Raw genomic sequence first — 8,365 nt, forward strand, 5'->3', positions numbered from 1 at the left:
GCAAAACCTAATCAAAGGCCCATTGGAGAAAAATGATCCTTTTTACAAAACTTCGTAAAAATCAGTTCATTAGTTTTCCTGTCAACATTCAACACATACAAAGTGTCTAATTCCACCTTACTATGGACCTCAGAAAACAAAAATAAACTTTGGCTGTCCTGATAATTAAGAAATACAGTTTATTGTACTGAAAATCTCGTTAACTATCGTTCATTCAGTTGACTTCTTTTCGCTTCTAGAATAATACTCGTTCTCCATTCATTCGGAATCGGATTATTCAATTGATTGTTGAGCTCACTGTTCTCCCCTTTGCTTTGTGAATGATATATAGCAGATTCCTCGATTTACACGCGTCTACGTATACTTTGAATGATACGGATGTTGCAATGGCTCGGAAACGACTAATACATACATGTATACACGTATACTTGTAAATACACATGAGGGAGTTGAGGCTATTACAATTACATATATGCATACATACACACACACACACAACCATAAACACACACACACACACACGCACACACACACACACACACACACACACATATATATATTATATATATATATATATATATAATATATATATATATATACGTGCAGATACATACAAACATAAAAAAACAGACACATACATGTATATGTATTATCTATATATATATATACTATATATATATATATATATATATATATATATATATATATATATAAAGTTCGAATCCAATACTACTTAAAAATCCACAACACTTTAAGAATAAAAGAACATCGATTCCGCGAGCCTTTACAAAACCAACACCGCCAAATATAGGAAAGCAATTGCAATTTGCCGAAAGCGTGACTCCTCTTCCCTCGACGTCGATACTCTGCCGGTCCGCTCGGAAAATACCGGAGGGGGACAGCTCGAAGTCAGTTAAAAAATAAAAGTTTTAAAAGGAAAACTGCCACAAACATTGCCAACTATCCGGGCTGGCGCTTAAACTCGTCCCGTCTACAACACCCCCCTCCCCCGACCACCACCACCGTCCCCTAGCCCCACATCCCACCAAAGTCACACCTATATACCCCACCCCCTATCCGGCACAGACTTCTTTCTCAGTGAAATAAAACACATGAAAAATCAATAATTAAAACATGACAAATAAATAAAAAAATTCCAGAGTTAAGTTGAAAGAGATTGCTCTCGAAAATAATTTAAACACGAGCAAGTTGGAAAGGAGGTGTTCCAATAATATTGGACCGATAGTTTATAAAGAGAGAGAGAGATAAGCATCTTCCATATATTCTTACACCCACTAAAATTCTGTTATAATCTTTCACTTTCAAGTCATAAATTTTCTTACGATCAATTAAATGTAAACCAACTATTCTTTCAATGTAAGTCTTGACAGAAATGCTATCAAATTTCTATACCGAATAACCATTTTTATCTTCATGTTTTCAGTTTACATATTCACAGCTGACCGATTTCAGCCGCCTTGTTATTTGAGCACGGGACACAAATATTTCGACTTGAATCTCATGTTTACAGAACTTCATACAGGATCTGCAACACATTTAATTTTCCATGCTTCGTTTATGTCAGCTATTGTTGCAATGCCTGTGTTTTATGGCGGGTATTCAACTAATTTAATTTATCTTGGATTTTTATTAATTTTCACATCGATACAACGAGACACTTTGAACATTGATATCACGGAAGTTGATACATTTAAGCTTGCTTATTGAAGTTAATGCATTGAAATTAATGCATTGAAGCTTACGTATTCGAAGTTATGAAAATATAGTTCTTGCTCCGCGTTTATAAACTCATCAGCCTATACTAGCATATACTTTACATTAAGAAAATCTTATTGCTAGCAGTTACTCTAATGCACAATACATACATACATATGCATAATCGTGTACATACATACACACACACACACACACACACACACACACACACACATATATATATATATATATATATATATATATATATATATATATATATATATATATATATATTATATATATATATATATAGAAATAGTCAACACACAAACACGCGTGGAACAGAAATACATTTCTGAGTCACATCAGGATCGAACCCAGGTCTTTCAATCGTGCGGCCTTTCGATTAAAGGACCTTTGTTCGATATAAAAACAGAATTAATGGTATCACGATGCTAAGATCGGAGGAATAGTTGTTACTATGTTGCATTAGCTCTTTAAAGAAAAAAACTACAACAACGGAGGAATATAAAATATTCTAGAAAAGGAATACGACGTGCAAATACTAATTTAAAATTTAAATTCAATATACTGTACATTCTATCACATATTTATCCAAAAAATTAATCTGTTGTTAAGCTTCAGAACTATACAACTTCACACAGATAAGTACATAAAATTAACCTTTAAAAAATTCTAAGTTAAATACATATTGAAATGAAGCAAGGTATTTAATTTTTGTATTTTAAGGAGAATGAAGCTCCCCCTAAGCAAAAAAAAAAAAAAGAAAACATCCTTAAAAAGGTTTACCTCCGAAGACAGAAATAAAATGTTCAAGAAAGTGGGAACATTAAATAAAACGCTTACTGTTCTATTACATAACCTACATAAAGAATTATCTATTTCAGTTTGCCTATACACATTTGAATCACTTGTTAAAATTCTTGGCTGTACATGTTTCTATTTTTCTATTCTATCACTCTTAAAAACATTATTATTAGTAAAAAGATCTCTTCATGACAAGAATTAAAAAAAAAAAAGCAAAGTTCACCGTTAATGCGTGCATAGCAGCTGCGCTTGTGTGAAAAAAAAGAAAAAAAAGGAATAATGTTTTGGAAAAGGGAGACTGCGTGCAACGTTAGCTCTACAAAAAGAAGAAAAAAAATCGGAGGGCTCTACAATATTCTGAAAAAAGAAGACTACTTTCAAATACAACTCCCAGCCATCTGCAGAGTCGGGAGATTGTTTCGGATATGGCTTCTCTTTAGTTTTATGTAGCAAATTCTAAATAAATGCAGAGATGCATTTTCCTCTCTCTCTCAAGTTCTTTATAGAGGACTTGGGAAGCCTTCATTTATCACTCTTATTCTGTAAAGCACTGTGTAAAACAAGTCTTTCCTGCTCAGTTTATGAATGAGTAAACGGAACCAAATTATGAAAAGATTTAATTTGTCTTATATACTTCACTGATCAAGTCGAAGTGTCACAGCCCTACACAATATCACTATAAAATGGTGGCATGTGTCCCTCAGACAAGACCCAGTTAAAAAATGTATTTTCCGTGACTTCTAAACTAAACGAGTCCTACGGAATCCTGTCGCTACATAGGAATCCCTAATGAAATCACACCGTCATCTACCGCGTGCCCCCTACCCCCCTTGAGGAATTCACAGGTCATGAGGACCCGTTGCGTCATGCGGCAGTAAACTCATCGGTGCCGGGAATTGCAACGATGATTGACATCAACGCGTAATAGCGTTGCAACAGCGAATCTGGGGAGCGTGATTGGCCATCGCCTTCGCTCTCTCTATGGAAATGCATACATTAGCTTTAGAGGGAACGAGGTTGAAGCTGCCAGCGAAGAGAATTTTGACTATTTGGTCGATAAGATGTAGTACCCTGTAGACGTTTGCTAAGTATCGGGGAAAAACTCACTAGGAACAACTGCTGGTTTTTTTTGTTTTTCTTTTGCACATTCAGTTATTTCTATTTCATCTTGCAATTTTGCAATGCACGAATATGAGTCCGAAAAAATCGTCACACTCGTTTTTAATTAATGTGACTAAGCCAAAGTCAAACCTATTTTTCTACAGAGAGAAAATTCTTAAAAAAAACTTCCGAGTGAATAACACTGAAGAAATGTTACCATATGAGAAAAGGAAACTGGAAACATTGTCTCGTTTTAAGCCGCCAGGAAATAATAGATCTCTGATTATTTGTTTGATAAGATGTACGATGGAGATCTCTGCTACTTAGCTGGAAGAAACCCACAAGGAACAGGGAACACTGTCATGTTTCAAGCTTTAAGGACAGAGAATTTGAAGTTTTTATTTGATAAGATGGACGATGGAGATGTTTGCTACTTATCCGGAAAAAACATAAAGAATATCAGCTGCCGTTTTTATTTTTATACTTTCAGTTATTTCTATTTATTCTGCAATTTTGCGAGGAATGCATTGCAGCCATGGTTTCTATCAACAGGAAAAAACCTTCACGTTCGTTTTATATATGAGACTAAGAAAAAGTCAAACCTCCATTTTTACATAAAAAAAAACCACACCAGAGTAAATAAAACCTAGAAGAAATGTTACCATATATTCCAGTGTGTTTTTTCCTTCCAGATACGAACTTTACGATGAAAGATAAAATTCAACTAAGGGTTACTGTTTGTACCCATACGAGCACCAACACACCAAGACCTCACAAACAAGATGGAAGACAGGCTCCCTCTCTCTCTCTCTCTCTCTCTCTCTCTCTCTCTCTCTCTCTCTCTCTCTCTCTCATTTCTTCTCCCTTCCTAAAATAAGTATTGCATTTGTTCTCAAAACAACCTAGACAAGGTCTCTCTCTCTCGCAGTCTCATCTCTCTCCTCGTCTCGGGCCACAACTCTCTCTGCTCTCTCTCTCTCTCTTTCATGTACCTTCCAAAAAAAGTGATTCCTTGTCTCTCAAACACCCTAGACCATATTAATCTACAGATTCTCTCTCTCTCTCTCTCTCTCTCTCTCTCTCTCTCTCTCTCTCTCTCTCTCTCTCTCTCATTTCATTTACCTTCCTAGAAAAAGTAATTCATTTTTTCTTAAAACAACCAAGACAGTCTCTCTCTCTTTCTCTCTCTCTCTCTCTCTCTGCCATTTCATCTCCCTTCCTAAAAAAAAAATGTAATTCACTTGCTCACAAACGCCCTATACAATCTTGATTTACAGATCTTAAAGGTAACTCAAGCAGCCGTATTACCTGGAGGTATATAACCTCATTAAAATGATAATTGATATCCTCTATCTCTTAATGAATCACCATGTTATTCAATTTTAAGAATATCAATTCAGATATGAAGCCAAACGTTCTCATTATAATGAACATTCAATATTGCAATATCCTAATGACCTAAAATATAAGGTCATTAAATATACCCTTCTGATAGAAAGATATAACAGCCTCTGTAAAGTGGTGAAGTCGAGATGGGCGAATGCAATATGCAAAAATGGAGGAATTCCGGACTATTTGCATCAGAAAATTGGGGAGCACTATTCGAGATCCCTCACCATTCCCCCTTTTATTTGTGCCATAAAATTTTGTTGGTGGAAGAGGAATTGTCTATACCCGCAATTCTTGTTCTTTTCCATGTTGAAATTATTTTCATGAAAGGGAAAATAACGGGCCTAAGTCAAAGCTTGTTCAGATAACAATGATTTGTGATGTACACAAAGTTTATCAAACGAGAGAGAAAATAACTAGCTGCGTTTGTTTATCTAACATTAAATCCAATTTCAAAAGTATTACAATGAATGAAAACTGAGACGAGGAAAGCCCTCAACAACAACAACAACAACAACAACAACAACAACAACAACAACAACAACAACAAGAATAAGAATAATAATAATAATCATAAAAATAATAATAATAATAATAATAATAATAATAATAATAATAATAATAATAATAATTTTATAATTAAAGCCGCAAAGGAGAAATCTGATTGTACATCCGTTTTGCGAACTACACACACACACACACACATATATATACGTATACATACACGTATACATACACACACACACACATATACATATATATATATATTATATATATATATATATATATATATATATATATATATATATATATATATATATATATAATATATATATATGTGTGTGTGTGTGTGTGTGTGTGTATATACATATACATATAAACACATACCACCCTGCCCCCGCCTCGCGCCCCCCCCCCACCCCCCTACACAAAATACTCTTATGTTTCATTAGGCACATACACAAATGTACGGACATATTGCAGTAAAACCGCGATGCAATGTTCATTATTAATCATTTGTTCAAGCAACAGTAGAGCGTTTTTAACATGTTATCAACTCTATTACGAGGAGAGAAATGTACTCCAAAAGGAAAAAAACGAGAAGACATTTCTAACTAAAAACCACGAATATATAAATTACTATACAGATAAGCTGCACATATTGTAAACATACTATGACATTTGCTGATAGCAAACTTTTACCCATCACCCACTACAATGAGAAGTAGCATTTATTAATAAATCTAAAGATGTTGCATCAAAACCATTTTCTAGGCCGTAAATGTATTACCTATCATTTGCCTGAATCAATATTAAATATATACAGTGTGTCCATAAAGTACCAGTACCATTACAAGCAATAAATACTTGTAATGGTACTGGGACTTTATGGACACCCTGTAGCATACTCCATGAATAATTCTAAGAAAGGGATACTTACTTGAAAGGTGTCCTATTCAGTTGAGTTTCTCATTTCATGACTGGTTGATTTCTTAATGTTTAATTTCCCGTTTTTCAACGTTAACAAGTTCAGTACCCTACATTTTCATCAGATTACTGGGAGAGAAATTAAGTCAAGAAACCTGCTTATTCAATAAGATATCTCCGTTAAGACTTATTTTTTTCTCTCTCTACTTCAGTTTTTCCGAAATAATCTGAGTTTTCTCTCATTTTTTCGAATGTTGTTAACACGAATACAAAATTGGTCACCTTAACTAAGCAAGCAAATCCACGGGTGAAATAGAAAACTGATGGACTGAGGTTTTGCAAAATAGGTAAAAATTAACGGATGAAAGGAGCGCTTGAGAAAATTTATCGAAGAATTTATGGAAAAAGACAATTTAAAAATAACGAATGACGCAAAGACATAGAAGAGGAACTGTGAATAAGCGCAGAAAGCGAAAATTATTATAAAAAAAAAAAAAAAAAATTGCGAAAATACATAGAAGTGGAGCTATGAATATAAGTGTAGAAAAGGAAAATTGTTAAAACCAAGAGAAAACACCATAGGTAGGCCAGTGTACATCTCAAAAAATGCCACACGGGGTTGGTTCGTTTGTATGGTGTTTTTACGTTGCAAGGAACCAGTGGTTATTCAACAACGGGACCAACGGCTTTACGTGACTTCCGAACCACGTCGAGAGTAACTTCCATCACCAGAAATACACATCTCTGACGCCTCACTTGAATGCCCGAAAATCGAACTCGCGGCCACCGAGGTGGCAGGTCAAGACCATGCCGATCACGCCACTGAGGCCCTTATGCCACACGGGGGCATCCCACGAAAGAGTGCCTAAAAGCTACAACAGATGTTGCTGGAAAAGGGATATAGGAGACGAAAAAGCAGCAAGCGGAAAAACACCTAATGGAAAAGAGAGTTCCTTTACGCAGACGCCAGCCATTCCATTTTTTCCCAACAGAAAAAATATCTTTTTTATTTATTGTTTTACTGAGGAACGTCAACAAGACTCTCCATAACAAATGCATTCAACAGGCCACACCAGAAAGTTATCAGAGCTGGTCTTGCTCTGACGTATTATATACTCGCATTTCTTTCTAGAGGCGGTATCTCGATTGTTTTGGGGTTAGGATACACTTCGCCAGAATCTTAATCTTTTTTTTTTTTTTTTTTTTGAGGGGGAGGGGAGCAAGGTTGTGGGGAAGACAAACATACTGGGTCGTTTATTCCACTAGGAATTTTCATAAAATGCTAAAACCATAAACCTCTCATTAAGCAAACTCAAATCAACTAAAGGCCCCTTGCTGTAAATTGTCAATGATCACGAGAGAGAGAGAGAGAGAGAGAGAGAGAGAGAGAGAGAGAGAGAGAGAGAGAGAGAGAACACTCGTTTGTCAAGGGAAATGCGCTGAATCCTGTCATCTGAACTTGTAGGTCTAATATTCGTACCCAACCCAATTTCTTCAGTAATTGATACCATTCACTTCCTGAACTTGGTCTTTTCCGTCGCCCTCTGGCGCTTCCAGATTAATTCAATTTATATATATATATATATATATATATATATATATATATATATATATAATATATATATATATATATGTATTTTTTTTGTGGTCTGTGAATATATACACATATATATGTGTGTGTGTGTGTGTGTGTGTGTGTGTGTATGTGTGAATATATACACATATATGTGTGTATGTTTGTGTGGGCGTGATTTTCTGAGCCCATCATAAAGTTAATATTCCTGAAAGCGATAGAAATTCTCTACCCACCATCCGTGACGGTCGCCTCAATCCAATTTAAGGTAGTTAAACAACGTCTTAACTACCTCTTAACTACCGCTAATCAGATGAAGAGTTTGCAAAT

This window comes from Macrobrachium nipponense, chromosome 16, assembly GCF_015104395.2.
Source record: "Macrobrachium nipponense isolate FS-2020 chromosome 16, ASM1510439v2, whole genome shotgun sequence".
In the NCBI taxonomy this organism is placed as follows: Eukaryota; Metazoa; Arthropoda; class Malacostraca; order Decapoda; family Palaemonidae; genus Macrobrachium; species Macrobrachium nipponense.